Here is a 16,412-nt window from a genome sequence, read left to right as displayed (position 1 = left end):
AAATGGAAAAGTCTACTCCATGTTGCAGACTTACAGAACTACTAGTAGAGGAAAAAGAAAAACAATCGTCAAATGTCCCTGAAACTACCTTGCCCTTCATTTATTACAGTATCTCGATCAAGAATCCTAATCCTTTGTTATTCCGATGAGTCCTTTATAAAAAGCTGATCCACAAATTCTGGCCAGGACTGAGCAACATAGTCAGGTTATAGTTTCCACATGTGGGAACTGGGGGATATGAGATGGTCTTTTGAGGTTAGGTCCTATGCATATTCAGTACATTTTAGCTTTTTATCATAGAGACTGTTTTAAATATTTTTAACTTTGGGGCAGAGGACACTCCATTAAGTAGTAAATTACACTCCCCAGCTAACTTGCAGGTCGTTTTATAACTACTCTGAAGGACAGGACTATGTAGTATAGGACACATCACTCAGGTATGGGGAAAGACTGGAAAGAGAACAAATATGAGTTGAAAGCACTTGATATGTCCTAGGTACTGGAATAGACTCTATTACTTCTCTCTTGCCATTATTACTGCTACTATTTCTACGGGTGACTACTGTTTAGTGAGTGGTTCCTGGGATCCAGTCACTGAGCTAAGAAATTTTACATTCCCATTTAATCTTTACAAGGATCCTGCCAAGTAGAAATGATTAACTCTCTTTTGTAAGGAGACGAGATTACCATTTTAGAGAAAGGAAATAATTTTCCCAACTTAGGGAAGCTCAAATATAGAGTTAAAACCCAGATCTAAACCACACTGACTCCCATTTTTCTGCAAGATGAGCTGATTGAGTTGGTTGCTTTTGTTTTTCCCTGTTGGTTTTCATTAAAAAGAAGAAAAAAAAGAGAACTAGAAACTTTTATTTAAGCTTATTTATTTATTTTGAAAAGGGGAGAGAAAAAGAGTACAGGGGAGGGGCAGAGAAAAGAAGAGAGAGAGAGAATCCCAAACAGGCTTTGCACTGTCGCACAGAACCTGACACCAGGCTTGAACCCATGAACTGTGAGATCATGACCCAAGCTGAGACCAAGAGTCAGATGCTTAACCAACTGAGCCACCCAGGCACCCCAAGAAATAGAAACTTTTGAAAGTTTTTTAAATCTTTCAAGCCATACACATATTAAGTATCTTTCAAATACTTTCACCGATTCTCGGGGCAAAGAAGTTTTGGCAGATTATGGAAATGAGTTGAGTGGCCAAAATCCTTCTAATATGATTTCCATACAATAACCTAATAAAAAATTTAGTTACTACTGCACCCAGTATCTGCATCTCTCATTCTAATAAAAGGAAAATTCCCTGAAACAAATGAAATGGAGAAAAGAAACCAATTAAATGAATTTTGTGAAGTTTTAAAAGCCAAGTCTAGATGCTATTGAAGCAATTCAGTTGACCGTTTTAGACATTTCTTCTGATGGCAAGTGTGAAACTTAAGAGATAGTTGCATCTGAGTTTCTTGTGATATTTGCCAGTTACTAACTGTGAGAACTGGACAACTTAACCTCTGTAAATCTCAGTTTCTTCATGTGGAATAAGGAATGTGAATTAGATGATCTTTAATATCCTTCTCATGTTAAAATTCTCTGATTCTATGAGCATGTTTCATCTATTTCCTAATGACTCTGCTATCTAGGGAAGCTCCCATCATAGGTCTGTTTGAATACCTGCTTCAGTTGTATGTATTTATGCACACCCTACAATGTTAGAATAGCTGTCAGATTTACTATTTCCAAAAAAACTCATCCTTTCAAGATTACCCAGGAAGTGAGGAAGCTGGGATTTCAGGACTGTATAACAGGGCAAGTCAATAAAAGAACTAAGATCGGAACCAATGATCTCTGAGTCCCAGACAACTATGGGTATATTTTCCCTTCAAAGCCTTATTATTTTACAGATGCTCAAGTAAGGCAAGGTATTTTACAGAATATAAGAAATAAAATAGGATTTATACAAAATCCAATTTCAGAAATTATCAGTTTCTAATGCAACAGGTAGCCATCTGAGTCTCACTCTAAAATTTTCACAGTTGAAGATGTCTACTTCTCTCCATTGTGACATTTGAGTACTTACCATATGCCCACTTGTGTACCAGACCTTGGGGAAGCATCCCTGCCCCTTTTGGGGTGCACAGTCTTGTGAAGAAGGTGGGCACACACAATTGATAATTGGGTAAAACATGGTAAATGTTAAAATAAAGGTATGCATAGGATGCCATGGGAGCCTAAAAAACTTAGCCCAAACTGATACACTAGGACTGCCTAGAGAAGATCATCCCTGTCCTGAGTCGAAGAATAAATGATTTTAAAGGTGGACAGAAAATTCTAGGAAAAGAAAAGACTGAATGCTTAGTATGAAACAACATGGGGTATGGATAACTAAAAGTAGTTCAATATTATAAATCAAACAAAGTTTTAAGTGCAGAAGCCAAAGATGGAACTGGAGACATAGGTAGAGGACCAGGTCATGGAGAGCCTAGGACTTCGTATTTTGGGCAACGGGGAACCATTGAAAACTTTTACATATAGAGTAGTCTGGTCAGAATTGCATTTGTGATGGTATACTCTGGCTGAAATTAGGAAGAAGTATGTAAGTAGGGACTGGAGACTCAAATCTGGAAGTAAGCACATCAGTTAGAAGGCTAGTATTTATAACAGTCCAGCAGAGACAGTGAGGCCAAGGCAATCGATGAGTAATAAGGATGGAAACAAGAGGATGGATTTAGTAGTATCTTTGTTAACTAATTCTGAGATTTGCTTCATCTTGGTTTGTGCTCCTTAATTTCATGTAGAGTCTATGGTAGTATATTGAGTTGGATGAAGCCAGAAGCCGCTGAGCAACATGAATTATTTAGTCTACCAGCTTTTTACCAGCTTCTGTATTCTCCAAGGGAATCTACTTGAATCTGAGCCTGGTGCTCCTGAAAACTTAGGAAGCCAGAACCTATTATTGTCTTATTTCATCCACAGTGGTCTCTGGTTCAGACTTAAATGATGTCTTTTTGCCTGGGCTCAACAGCTTGTAAGCTGTCCTCCTGTGCATACAAATAGCAAACAGATAATAAGTAGAATATTTGATGTTCTCTGCTACTTTCAAGTCACTAAAAAGAAAGAATCACATAAGTTATCCCAGTTGCCCTTGGATCCTACAGTTGAAACAAGATAAAGGGCTCTGTTTAGCTATCTGTGTAAAGCAAATATAACTTGAGAATTAAAAAAAAAAAAACAAAAAGTAAACACGGGCACCAAACTGAAAGCAAGAGACTCTTGAAAATACAGACTGGTATATCACTGGTTAGAATTTCCTTCATTTTGCAAAGCCACGAGCCACATGCATCAGCTCACCACAAAGTCATTAAGCCTTTTTAAGCTCAGATGAAAAACATTAACAAATACCACAAAAGGCTTTAGTATAGCCCCTTTGTTCATTCACATATGGCACTTTATAACTCCTGCGCCACTCTGGTCGTGTGTTTGTTTAAGCTGCCTCCATCAGGCTGGTCCTGAAAGAACAAAAGACATCTTGAGCAATCCTAAGCAGGAAATGGGCTAATCTAAACATGGTTTGTGACACTTTAAGTAGAATAGAAAGGGGAGGGATTGATTAGTCATTAATGTCCAATTGGCTCCATATGGATGTTGCAATAATAAAGCCTTTTTTCAGAGCAGTAGCAGAGTTATTGAATTAGAGGTTTATGTTTCCTCAGAGCTGACCTTAGGGAATTCCCTTTTGGTTCTTCTTGTTGATCTTTTAAAGAGAATGGAGTTTCCAATAGGAAAAAAATAGAAGCCTTCTCCACAATAACACTTGCTCATAATCCCGCAACTAAGGAATGTATTAATACAGCATCATTTTAATTCCTGCTATAATTTCAGTCCTTCGTGCTTTCTTTGCATCTTTGGTGGGGCAGTATTTCAGAGACCAATTAGACAGTGGCATGAACTTCATAACTGGTAATGGACTCCTCTAACGTGCTTAGCTGTGGCAGAGAAATGGCATCCTTACAGGGGGAAAATAATGTTCCTGCCAGGGAATGGTGGGCTTTGACATTCGGTTATTTCAGATCACTGAAATAATCAGTGACTGGGGTAGCTTTCAGGTAGGGGAAGTGAACTCGACTGAAAGTCAGATGGCCTAAGTTCTAGATCTGGCTCCACTCCTTATTAGCAATATATCGTTAACTGGTTATTACAGAGGCTCTCTGAGCCTTGGTTTGCTCATCTGTCAAGTGAGGCAAATATATCTACCCTCCTATCGATTTCAAAGCATTGTGAGGAGAATTCAGATAATGTATTTACTGAAAACACTTTGTAAATATTATTGTATGTAAAACTACTTAAAACACATGGTATGTCTGTCCTGGAAACTGACCTCCAGTTTAGTCTAGTGAAATGTCTGTTTCCCAAATTCCCAATGGAATTTTTTCATTATGTGTATACTATTCCTATCTGTCTGTCTATCTATCTATCTATCTATCTATCTATCCATTTGTCATCTATCTATCATCTAGTTATCTATCTAGTTTATTCAGTGAATTACTTGCTATAAAGTTCAATAGCTGAACTTTAGATTCAACTTAAGTGAGGTAGTTGTTTTTAGTGGGATTAAGGAACTTTAAGATGAAATCAAGGAAATGAAAATTTACCTATGGACTTCCCCCACATCGAACAAATGAAGAATTAATACCTTAATCAAAGTACCACAGGTAATTTATCTTTTGTTCTTGTGCCACTGGTTCCTATTTTTATACCAGGCTCTAGCTCAGAAGACCTATGCATCCATATTTTGTATTTGCCTTCTTCAAATCATGGCACCCATCAATAGGTTTCTTTGCTAACCTATCCAGCTAATCTTGTATAAAAGACACAAAGAACAAACCATAGTCTTTACCCCTGGCATCCCTTCTCAGAAGATGAACACATCACCCTAATGATTAAGACTCTTGTTCAGCCATGGAATGTATTTTCCTGCCAAGTAAACCACTAGGATAGTAAAATTGTTTTGTGTTTTATTTTGTTTTGTTTTTGTAAGAAGAAATCAAATTTGAATTCCAAGCAGCCTTCATATGATGAAAGTAAATTCACTTTCTGGCAATAAGCAGGAATGTGAAGTTAGCGGAACTTCCATAATCATAGACAGACAGTTGTCAGCCATTCCTACAGCACAGTGAGTTGGATTTCTACAATAGTAAGATCTGATGGGATAAACATGATGAAATTAATACCCTCCATCTTTCCTAATTTTTCAAGCCCCCTTCTAAAATTCCTTCATCTTCTATATTTTTGTTTCTGATGCACTCATTACCATTATTTCTATTAACCCAAATAAGGGACTATTAACTGTATCATGTAACTCTTTCCAGAATCCCACATGTGAAAATCAACTATTCTGTTGATAGACTGAAGTAGCCTAAAATACTGTGATTATCAAGCAACCCAATGGTATATATTTATGTTTCTTTTTACCAAGATGCTTTTTGCCCTACTGAATATATATACATATATACATATATATTTATCATCATTATCATCATCATTATTTTAGTCAATGAGACCAACTTTTTGAGTTCACAATGACCAGAGTATGCTAGGTCCACAGAGGGAAAAAAAAAAACCTTCAGGAAAAATCACTTTTGTTTCTTTGGTTTTCTACTTTATTTTGGTTCTTTGTTTTTGCTTTTTTAAAAAACTAAGTGTTAAAACAATTTTATTTTGAATAATGTCCCTTTGCATGAAAATACTACAATTTGTCCATTCTCCAGTTATTTTCATTATTTGGTTATTATGAATAAAACTGTTATGATATTCTTGCATAAATGTATTTCTGGACAAAGTTTTTATTTGTTTTGGGTAAGTACCTACGAGTGGAAATCCTGAGTCACTGGTAAGTATATATTTTACCTTATAAGAAACTGCCAAGCCATTTCCAAAATGGTTACACCATTTGACACATTCACCACCAATATATTAAGAGTTCCAGTTGCTCCATATTCTTGCCAATGTTTAGTGTTGTAAGCCATTCCAGTGTGTAGAAAGCGGTATCCACTGTGACTTTCATTTGTATTTTCCTGATGACTAATGATATGGAATACCTTCTCATGTGTTCATTGTTATCAAAAGATAACTATATCTTTTGTAAAGTGTTCATGTCTTTTGCCATTTTTAAATTAGATTGATATTTTTGTGTAGTTCTTCATCTATTCTTGATATAAGTTCTTGTCAGATATGTGTATTCTGAATATTTCTTCCCAGTCTGGGCTTTGACATTTCATTTTTTAACAATGACTTGTGATGAGCAGAGTCTTAATTTGGTAAAGTTAATCTTATCATTTTTCTTATATATATAGTGCTTTATATGCTGTATCTAAGAATCTTTGCTTGTTCCAATGTTACCAAAATATTCTCTTATGTATTCATTGCGTTTTTGCTTTTGGTTTGTTATGATTCATCTCAAATTAATTGTTGGGAGTAGTATGTGATAAGAGGTGAAGGCTCACTTTTTTCCACATATTTATCCACTTGTTTTAGTACTACTTGTTGAAAAGACTATCATTTCCCACTTTAACAGCCCAAGTCTTTATTGAAAATTGACCATATATGTGGAGGTTTAATTCTGGACTCTCAAATTCTGTTCTAGTGGTCGATTTGCCTATGTCATGCTGTCTTTTTAAGTCTAGTTTTGTTTTTTTTTTTTTTGTTTTTTTTTTTTTTTTACAAATGTTCACTTCACGCCAGTCAGAGTGGCCAAAATGAACAAATCAGGAGACTATAGATGCTGGCGAGGATGTGGAGAAACGGGAACCCTCTTGCACTGTTGGTGGGAATGCAAATTGGTGCAGCCACTCTGGAAAGCAGTGTGGAGGTTCCTCAGAAAATTAAAAATAGACCTACCCTATGACCCAGCAATAGCACTGCTGGGAATTTATCCAAGGGATACAGGAGTACTGATGCATAGGGGCACTTGTACCCCAATGTTCATAGCAGCACTCTCAACAATAGCCAAATTATGGAAAGAGCCTAAATGTCCATCAACTGATGAATGGATAAAGAAATTGTGGTTTATATACACAATGGAATACTACGTGGCAATGAGAAAAAATGAAATATGGCCTTTTGTAGCAACGTGGATGGAACTGGAGAGTGTGATGCTAAGTGAAATAAGCCATACAGAGAAAGACAGATACCATATGGTTTCACTCTTATGTGGATCCTGAGAAACTTAACAGGAACCCATGGGGGAGGGGGAGGAAAAAAAGAAAAAAAAAAAAAAGAGGTTAGAGTGGGAGAGAGCCAAAGCATAAGAAACTGTTAAAAACTGAGAACAAACTGAGGGTTGATGGGGGGTGGGAGGGAGGAGAGGGTGGGTGATGGGTATTGAGGAGGGCACCTTTTGGGATGAGCACTGGGTGTTGTATGGAAACCAATTTGACAATAAATTCCATAAAAAAAAAAAAAACAAATGTTACAAAGTATTTGTACTGTAAATCTTGAAATTGAGTAGTGTGAATCCTCCAACTTTTTCAAGTTTGTTTTGGCTGTTCTTACTGCTTTATTTTTTATGTAAATTTTAAAATCAAGTTGTCAATTTCTAAAAGAAATTGTTTTTCAGAGATTTTTTTATTGAGTATGGGTTGAATACGTAGATAAATTTGGAAAGAATTAATATCTTAACAATTTGGACTCTTTTGATCTACGAACATGGTGTATTCCTCCATTTATTTAGGTCTTCTTTAACTCAAAAATGTATTGTGTTTAGTGTAGAGGTCTTGCATACTTTTTTTGTTCTATCTATTTGTAAGTGTTTTATTTTCTGATGCTATTATGAATGAAAACCTAAAAAAAATTATTTTCTAGTTGTCTGCTGCTAGTATATAGGAATACAATTGATTTCTGTACTTTTATATTGTATAATGCAGAATTGCTAAATTCACTTACTAGTTTTAGTAATTATCTTGCAGGTTCCTTAGGATTTTCTATATAAACAATTATATTATCTATGAATACAAATAGCATTACGTATTCTTTTCCAATTTGATGTTTTCTATTTCTTTACCTGCAGAAGTGTGTTGATAAGCGATGGTAAGAGTAGACATCCCTTGCCTTGTTCTTCACTCTTAGGGGAATAAGTATGATGTCCTACAGGCTCTTTTTAAATGCCTCTTATCACACTGAGAAGGTTCTCTTCTATTACTAGTTTCCTGTGAGCTTTTAACATGAGTGGGTATTGAATTTTGTTAAAAACCAGTTTCTGAATCTATTGTGATGATCATGTTTTTTCCCTTTGTTTTGTTATATAGTGAATTACATTGCCTGATTTCACAAGTTAAATTAATGTTATATTCCTGAGATAAATTCTACTTAATTATGATTTATTATCTCTTTTACATATTGCTGGATTTAATTTGCTAATATTTTCTTAAGAATTTTTGCATTTATGTTCAAATCTTTGTTAGGGTATGATGCCACCTCATAAAATAAATTTGGGGCCACTCTTTCCAACTCTACTTATCCTATTTTGTATAAAATTATTTTAATTTTTCTTTAAGTGTTTGAAAGGGTTAGCAGTGAAACCATTTGGGACTGAATTTTTCTTCATGAGAAGGTTGTTGGTTATAAATATAGTTTCTTTATTAGCTATACTAGCATTTAGGTTTTCTATTTGTTCTTGAGTAAATTTTAGTAGTGTGTGTCTTTCAAGAAATTTATTCATTTTATCTGTCTTTAAGTTTATTGGAATTAAGTTATTTACAATAGTCTTTTATTATTCTCTTAATGTGAGTAATATCTATAGTAAAATTTCCTCTTTCAATCCAAATACTGGTATTTTTGTTTTCTCTCTTCGTTGATCAGTCTTACTAGGGGTTTATCAATTTTATTGATTTTTTTGAATGATTAATCCTTGGCTTTGTAAATTGTCTTTATTGTATCTGTTTTGTATTTCATTGATTTCAACTCTATCCATGCTGAATCTGTGATTTTATTTGAATTATTTAATTTGTTTATATTTAAGGTCATTATTGAATTTGATGGGCTTAAGTCTTACAATTTGCTATTTTTTCTTCTGTTTTTGTTATTATTGTTATTATTATTATTATTATTATTATTACAGTTTTATTTCTCTAGAGCAGTAAGATTCACAGTAAATTTGAGGGAAAGATACAGGGAATGCCCTTTCCCCCACACATGCATGGCCTTTCCTGTTGTCAACATACCCCACCAGAGTGGTACATTTGTTGCAATGGATGAACCTATCTTGACATATCATAATGACCCAAAGTTCATAGTTTACCTTAGTGTTTACTCTAAGTATTGTACATTCTATGGATTTGGACAAATGTATAGTAACATATATCCATCATTAGGAATCATACAGAGTATTTTGGCCGTGCTAAAAATCCTCTGTGTCTTGTCTGTTCATCACTCCTTCCCTGACCCATGGCAACCACTGATCATTTTACTGTCTCCTTTTCAGTCCTTTTTCAGTCTTCCATTTGAATTATTCTACTGGCATGTTAGCTGTACCTTTTTGTATTTTGTTTGCTTGTTGTTTCTAGTGATTTACTATGAATCTTTGAGTCTTCTTACAGTTAAAATTATACCACTTTTTATAAAATAAACTGTTAACAACTTAATACCAGTTAGTACCTTATCCTTTGTGCTAATGTGCCATTGTTCTCATGTTTTACTTCTTATAAGTCCCACAGTACAGTGTTATATTTTATATTAAATAGTTCCTTGTCTTTTAAAAACAAATACAAAATCAGCTGTTTATTAATGAAATCCAGAGAGGAAACAAAGAGGGATTTTTTTGTTTTTGTTTTTTTAGTCACATTTATCATTGTTGATGCTCTTCCTTTCTTCATGAATATCTAAGTTTCTGTCAGAAATTATTTCTCTTCATCTTGAATGATTTTTTTGAATATCTCTTTTGGTATGAGTCTGCAAGTAATACATTTTTTCAGCTTTTATTTATCTGAAAATATATTTCACATTTGTCTTTGGAGAATATGTTCTGAATTTGAGCCATCTCTGAACTGATTTATTTAATTTCAGCATTCTAAAGATGTTCTTTAGTCTTCTAGCCTTCATTGTTTCTTATGAATAATTAGTGATTATTTATATTATTGTTACTTTGTATGTAATGTGCCCTGTTTCTCTGAAATTTTCCCTTTGTCTTTGGTTTTCAGCAGTTTGACTAGTGTCTAGGTATGGTTTTCTTTGTATTTATTCTAACTGCATTTACCTGAATATCTTGAATCTGTAAGTTGATGATTCTCACCAAATTCAGATAATTTTCAACCAGTGTTTCTTCAGATATTTTTCAATCACGATTCTCTCTCTCTTCTACCTGGAACTTCAGTTACACGTATTCTAGGACTCAGTGTTGTTCTACATATTGCTGAGTCTCTGTTTATGTTTTTAGCTTTTTTATTCCTTTTGATTTTGAGACTAAATAATTTCTTTTGATGTTTTTTCTTTTTTTTTTTTAATGTTTATTTTTGAGAGAGATAGAGACAGAATGTGAACAGGGGATAGGCAGAGAGGGAGGGAGACACAGAATCCAAAGCAGGCTCCAGGCTCTGAGCTGTCAGCTCAGAGCCCAACATGGGGCTCAAACTCACAAACTGCGAGATCATGACCTGAGCTGAAATTGGAAGCTTAACTGACTGAGCCACCCAGGCACCCCTCTTTTGTTGTATTTTCAACTTCACTGACCCTTTATCTGCACTCCAAACTTCTGTGAAATCCAATCAGTGAATTTTCATCTCAAATATATTTTGCAGTTTTAGAATTTCCGTTTCTCTTTCAAGTTTCATTTCCCTGCTGAAGCATCCCCTGACCCTGTCTATGTACTCATTATGACAATCTTGTCTTTTAAGTTCTCAAACATATTTATAATGGTTACTTTAAAGCTCTTGTTTGTTAATTACACTATGTGAGTCATCTCAGTTTCTCCTTCTGTTGAGGTTTTATTTGTTCTGTTTTGTTTGGTTGTTATTATCTCTGGGTCATATTTTAGTGGGGTTTTTTTGTACAACTAGTAATCTTTTACTGTATATTGCATATTGCAGATTATAAATTATAGGTTTATTATCAGTTCATTAGTAATCATTGAGACTTATTGAGAATTATTCAGAGGTAATTTCTCATTTGATTTCCATTTTGATGTCTTCTTGAATATATTTGTTCATGTCACTACCCCCACTGAAAAACTTTGAAGACTTCTTCACTTGGCATTCAAGGTACCTAGAAATCTGTCTTCTACTTCTCTAATTTCATCTTTTGGTGCTCCCCTATTTTCTTCTATAAGCCCAAGCCAGAGTCAGCTTCTTTTTATTCCCTAAAACTCTACCACCATTTTGTTGTATCTCTGTGTCTTTATTCACACAGATTCTCCAGCCTAGAATACTTTCGCACCCATACCTGCTGGTAAATTTTTCCTCTTCCTTTAAGATGCTGCTCAAGCACCGCTGCATCTCTGAAGCCTCCCTGATATTCATCTCTGTTCCTTCCAACAACGTTAATAGCCCCTCTCCTCTGCTTTCATAGTACTTTTAAATTACCTTTGTTGGCACTTATACTGTTTTGTAATTTTCTATTTATGTGTCTATTTCCCTCACTGGACCAAATCCCTTTAAAAAAAAGGCACACGTGTTATCATTCTTTGTATACCCAATCACAGTGTTGGGTCTATCTGAAATTTGTCAGAAGTGTTTGCTGAATTAATGCATAAATAAATGATTACTAGGCACATTATAGAATTAGCCAAAGTTCTTCTGTAGGGAAGAACACACATACCAAACACTTACCACTTACTCATTCACTCACATAACCCTTGGAATTTACCCAGGAAGCGGGCCTCTCTAGGATTAGTTCAGGACCATTGCCATAGGCTATGATGGTTACACTGGCCTTCTTTCCAGCCCACCTGGAAAAACTCAACTTTCTGTCTTCATTTTAAATCATTTAAATCACAGATTCCTAAGGAGGTCTTTGCCTTGGCAATTTCAGTTTTCTACCCATAGACTATCTTTCTTTGTCTAACTGAAAGTTTGCCTTTACTGAACTATGATATGGGAGACAAAGGATGAATTAATCAAACCAAGCCCCCTGGGGAAGTTGAAGAGAGCAGGAATTCCTGGTGTACGGGGAACAGTTCTTTCCCGTGGTGCCTAGTGTGGTGTTATTGACCTCCTGGCCTTTCAGTACCTGTCATTTATGATTTCTATTGCTTTTAATTAAAGACACTTAGGTCGGCCTGAAAGTAGTAGTCTCTAGGTACATAGCTTTTGGTCTAGGCTTTCTCTAACTGCTTTTCATGAGGAGATGTATCATGAACATTGAACTCACAAATGATTCCTCTGCTCTTAAAAGTAAAAGCACTCCATCATAGAATTGTGAGACATTCCCTAGGACCATTCTGGATTCTGACGGAGAGCACTGACTATTTATTTATTTATTTACTTATTTATGTTTATTTATTTTTATGAGAGAGAGAGACAGAGTGCAAATGGGGGAGGGACAGAGAGAGAAAGACAGAATCTGAAGCAGGCTGCAGGCTCCGAGCTGTCAGGACAGAGCCAGACATGGGGCTCAAACTCATAAACTGTGAGATCATGACCTGATCTGAAGTCGGACACCAAACAGACTGAGCCACCCAGGCACCGCTTATTTATTTATTTTTGAAGTTTGTTTGCTTGTTTGTTTACTGAGAGAGGGGCGGGGGAGGGAGGGAGTGCAGCAGGGGAGGGGCAGAGAGAAAGGGAGAAAGAGAATCCTAAGCAGGCTCCACACAGCACAGAGCCTGACACAGGGCTCAATCTCACAAACTGTGAGATTGTGACCTGAGCCCAAATCAAGAGCTGATGCTTAACCAACTGAACCACCCAGGTGCCCTAGTATTGGCTATTTTAGAATGAAGTGCTTTTTTTTTTTTTTTTTTTTTTTTAGCTTGGTGTTATTTTCAAAAATGAATGAAGCAGTATGAAGTTACACTTGACATGTAGATTTTAATTATAACAGAAAGTGGATTTTAGGCTTCAAATGTTCAGACTAATAATAGCACACCTTTTGAAAACAATTCTATAGTATCCTATAGAATCTTCCTCATGTGTTTAAAAAGGTTTATATAATATACAATCTTCATTTTAAAATTTTGGACTTTATACACACATATCCAGTCATATGTATTTCTACTGCTGCCACAATAATTCCCTAACCATTTTGTCTTATGAAGCAAAGTTTAGGTAAGTTAAGGAGCACTTTCTAAATATTCTTTTGGTTTTGTGCCCTCTTAATACTTTCTTAAAATTCTGACTCTGATCACATATCAGTCCAGTATAAAAGTGGTTTCAAACCTTGGTCTCCCTGGATAAGTCTCTACTTAAATCTTGGTTCATTGCTATAACATTCCTAATTTAGCTCATTCATCTCTATGTCCTCATTCATTTTTACTTGACTTTCCTTGGAAGAGAGGAGAGGAGGCAAGATAAAAGAGATGCATTTTCTATTTTCTATCTCTTAATTCACATTTTTATACTTTGTACTATGCTTGAATTTCTCAATTTATGGGAGCATTTATGGTGAGTCCTAGATATCTGCTCTGTAAATTAATTCAATGTCATGTAGACAACATGCACTATGGGAGAAAGGGGCAAGGTTGATGTAGGGTAGTTGGCGGGGTGAGACCTGAGCTCTGTTCCTTGAAAGGAGAATAGGAAGTGTTTGTTAAGACTGAGGTACAGAATGAGAGGGAGAGAGATTGGGCATATGTATGGCATGTCTGAGAGAATCAACTGGTATGGAGGAGAGGATCTACTAAGAGCCGAGTCTGAAAAGCCACCATGATTTCCGTCAGTCCATAGGAGAGTAAAACTTCCCATTCACAATGAAATACATCTTTTAAATGAACAAATAAATGGAAGCTGACTATTTGGTTTTGCTAGAGGTAGAGAGAAAGCTATGACGGTAAAAGCAAATCTCAAATGTTAATCACCTGTGGCATAGTAGTTACCTTAGAATACTATTGAAATGTTTTTGCCTCTGACATTCTCCACAAGCCTGTCTCCTTTTATGTGCATGCATGCAAGTATATAAATTGCTGAATCCATGTCAGTTGTAAAGTAATGGCACTGAGGGCATCATAAATTACCATGGTGATCCTCAGGAGAAGACACTGTCGTATCTGAATGAGTGTTTCACTTCCAGAGTAATGTATGCCTTCATCTGGCCCAGCAGTCAGCATATTGCCCTGTGTTGATGGATATTGTCAGCTGGAAGCTACACTACATTTCACTGCACAATAAACATGGATGTCAAACCCATATAAAGTGAAATCAATTTATCCTGTATGGTCAGTGCATTTTAAATGAAATTAATGTACTGTGGGTATGGTGGCAAAAAGGTAGCAGATTAGTTATGCATCTTGGGATCCGAGACGTTTCATGTAAGGGATCATTCTGTCTAGTAGGCCTAAAAGAAGGGCTGTTTATAAAATATATTATTTTTGCATGGTCTTCGCAAAGTGGCCCCTCTGCCCCCTTTCATGTTTAGAAAAGAATTGATAATATTAGCCAGTCGGGGCCCCTTTATCCTGTCTTTTGTTTGCTATAAATGATGATCATATTTGTCAAATAATAGTGCACTTTAATGTTCTAATTTATTACTAGCTCTGACACAAACAAATTTCTACTTAATCAAGGTATCTAGAAATAGAGTAGAAGGGCCAGAGATTGATTGGGTCATGTTGTTCCTGTATAATCACTCCACTGAGCTGAAAGGCTTTACTTTTTCCAGAAAGTGGAAATGTTGGTTTTAATGTGTATTTTGCTTCTAAACTTTTGGGAGTTGGCTTTCCTGTTTATGCAGCAGAAAACCTGGCTGAGGCCATCAGTCGAACCACTTTACGTTTAACTCTAGAAGTTTTCAATCTATAGGGGGATATGTCATAGATGCCACATTGCAAAGCGTATATCAGTATGTGACACTAGCAGCGTTCTTGAAAACAAGCAAGAGCTGTGTCCATTCATTTATTCACTCATTTACTCATTCACTAATTTAACATATTTTACTAATTCAATCTCTATATGCCAACTGCTTCACCAGAGCCTAGGGAGACAGCAGTTGAAGGAGAGCCAGTTCCTGCCTTATTGTCAAGGAACTTTCAATCTAGCATGTTACTAGCTAGAGTCATCTCTTCAGAAACTATAAAATATCAGAGGTTCAGATAGAGTTTCATAGGGGAATGTTAAAGGACTACCCTTAAACAGCAGACAACTGTATCAGGACCCTTGAAATAAATGCCTTTGAGTCTACTAGTTTGCATATAAGTTGAAAACCAATCTTTTACTTAATAAATATTTATTGAATATCTACAATGTGGGAAATCCTGGGGATACAAGAATGAGTAAAACAGAAACACCAACTTTAGGGGTTTCATATTCCTTTGGATGGAGTGGAAAGATTAGAGAGAGATAGTCACATAAACAAGTAATTTCATGTAGCATAAAAGAAAAAGGAACGAACGCAGCCTGGGGAACATCATTGTGAATGCTGTTCCAATGGCTTGAATTACCCTTCCCGTCTGCCTCCCCCTATTCACACGATAATTTTTATTCATCCTCCACAAGAGAGCTTACCCATCACCTTTCCTAAGAGGCATTTGCTGACTGTCTTGTCTGATGCCCTTCTGGTACCCTGTATACTGCAGTATTACAGCATTTATCACACACTATTATAACTGCCTGGGGCCCGTATCCCCTCTGATCTGTGCGCTCCTTAAACGCAGGGATTGTTTGTTTTGTTTTTTTTTTTTTTTCCAACGTTTATTTATTTTTGGGACAGAGAGAGACAGAGCATGAACGGGGGAGGGGCAGAGAGAGAGGGAGACACAGAATCTGAAACAGGCTCCAGGCTCTGAGCCATCAGCCCAGAGCCCGACGCGGGGCTCGAACTCACGGACCGCGAGATCGTGACCTGGCTGAAGTCGGACGCTTAACCGACTGTGCCACCCAGGTGCCCCGACGCAGGGATTGTTTTTATTTACCTTTGCATCCCTAACCGCTGCCATAATGCCTAACTCATAGTAATTGCTCAATTAATATTTTCTATTGAATTTACTAATTCATGAAGCACACCACACGTGACTAGGTCTTGAAGGATGAGTGGGACTTAGTGGGACCTAGTGAAGGAGTAGAAAGGGCTTCCAGGCAGCGAGAGGAGTGCAGGAGAGGGCATAATATTGTGAAAGAGAATTCTATTTGAGGTAAAGAGATAGTTTGAAGTGGCTGCGGTTTTTGGCAAATGAGGCTAAAATGATAGGTGAGAGCCTGCTTTTGAAGGGAAGACTCGCATCAGGAAAGGTTACCATAAAATAATGCCAGTCATTGCACAATCACCACCTGCAAGTG

At 36.3% G+C, this 16,412-nt stretch overlaps 1 protein-coding gene across 20 annotated transcripts in view; it reads left to right on the top strand.

Moving 5' to 3' along the window:
- The window catches only part of SOX6 (SRY-box transcription factor 6), a 619,662-nt gene that overhangs the window by 581,572 nt on the left and 21,678 nt on the right, over positions 1–16,412 (top strand). The window lies entirely within an intron of this gene.

The sequence above is a fragment of the Leopardus geoffroyi genome, chromosome D1, assembly GCF_018350155.1.
Source record: "Leopardus geoffroyi isolate Oge1 chromosome D1, O.geoffroyi_Oge1_pat1.0, whole genome shotgun sequence".
NCBI classification, from domain to species: Eukaryota; Metazoa; Chordata; class Mammalia; order Carnivora; family Felidae; genus Leopardus; species Leopardus geoffroyi.
This window is presented reverse-complemented; position numbering and strand designations above follow the sequence as displayed.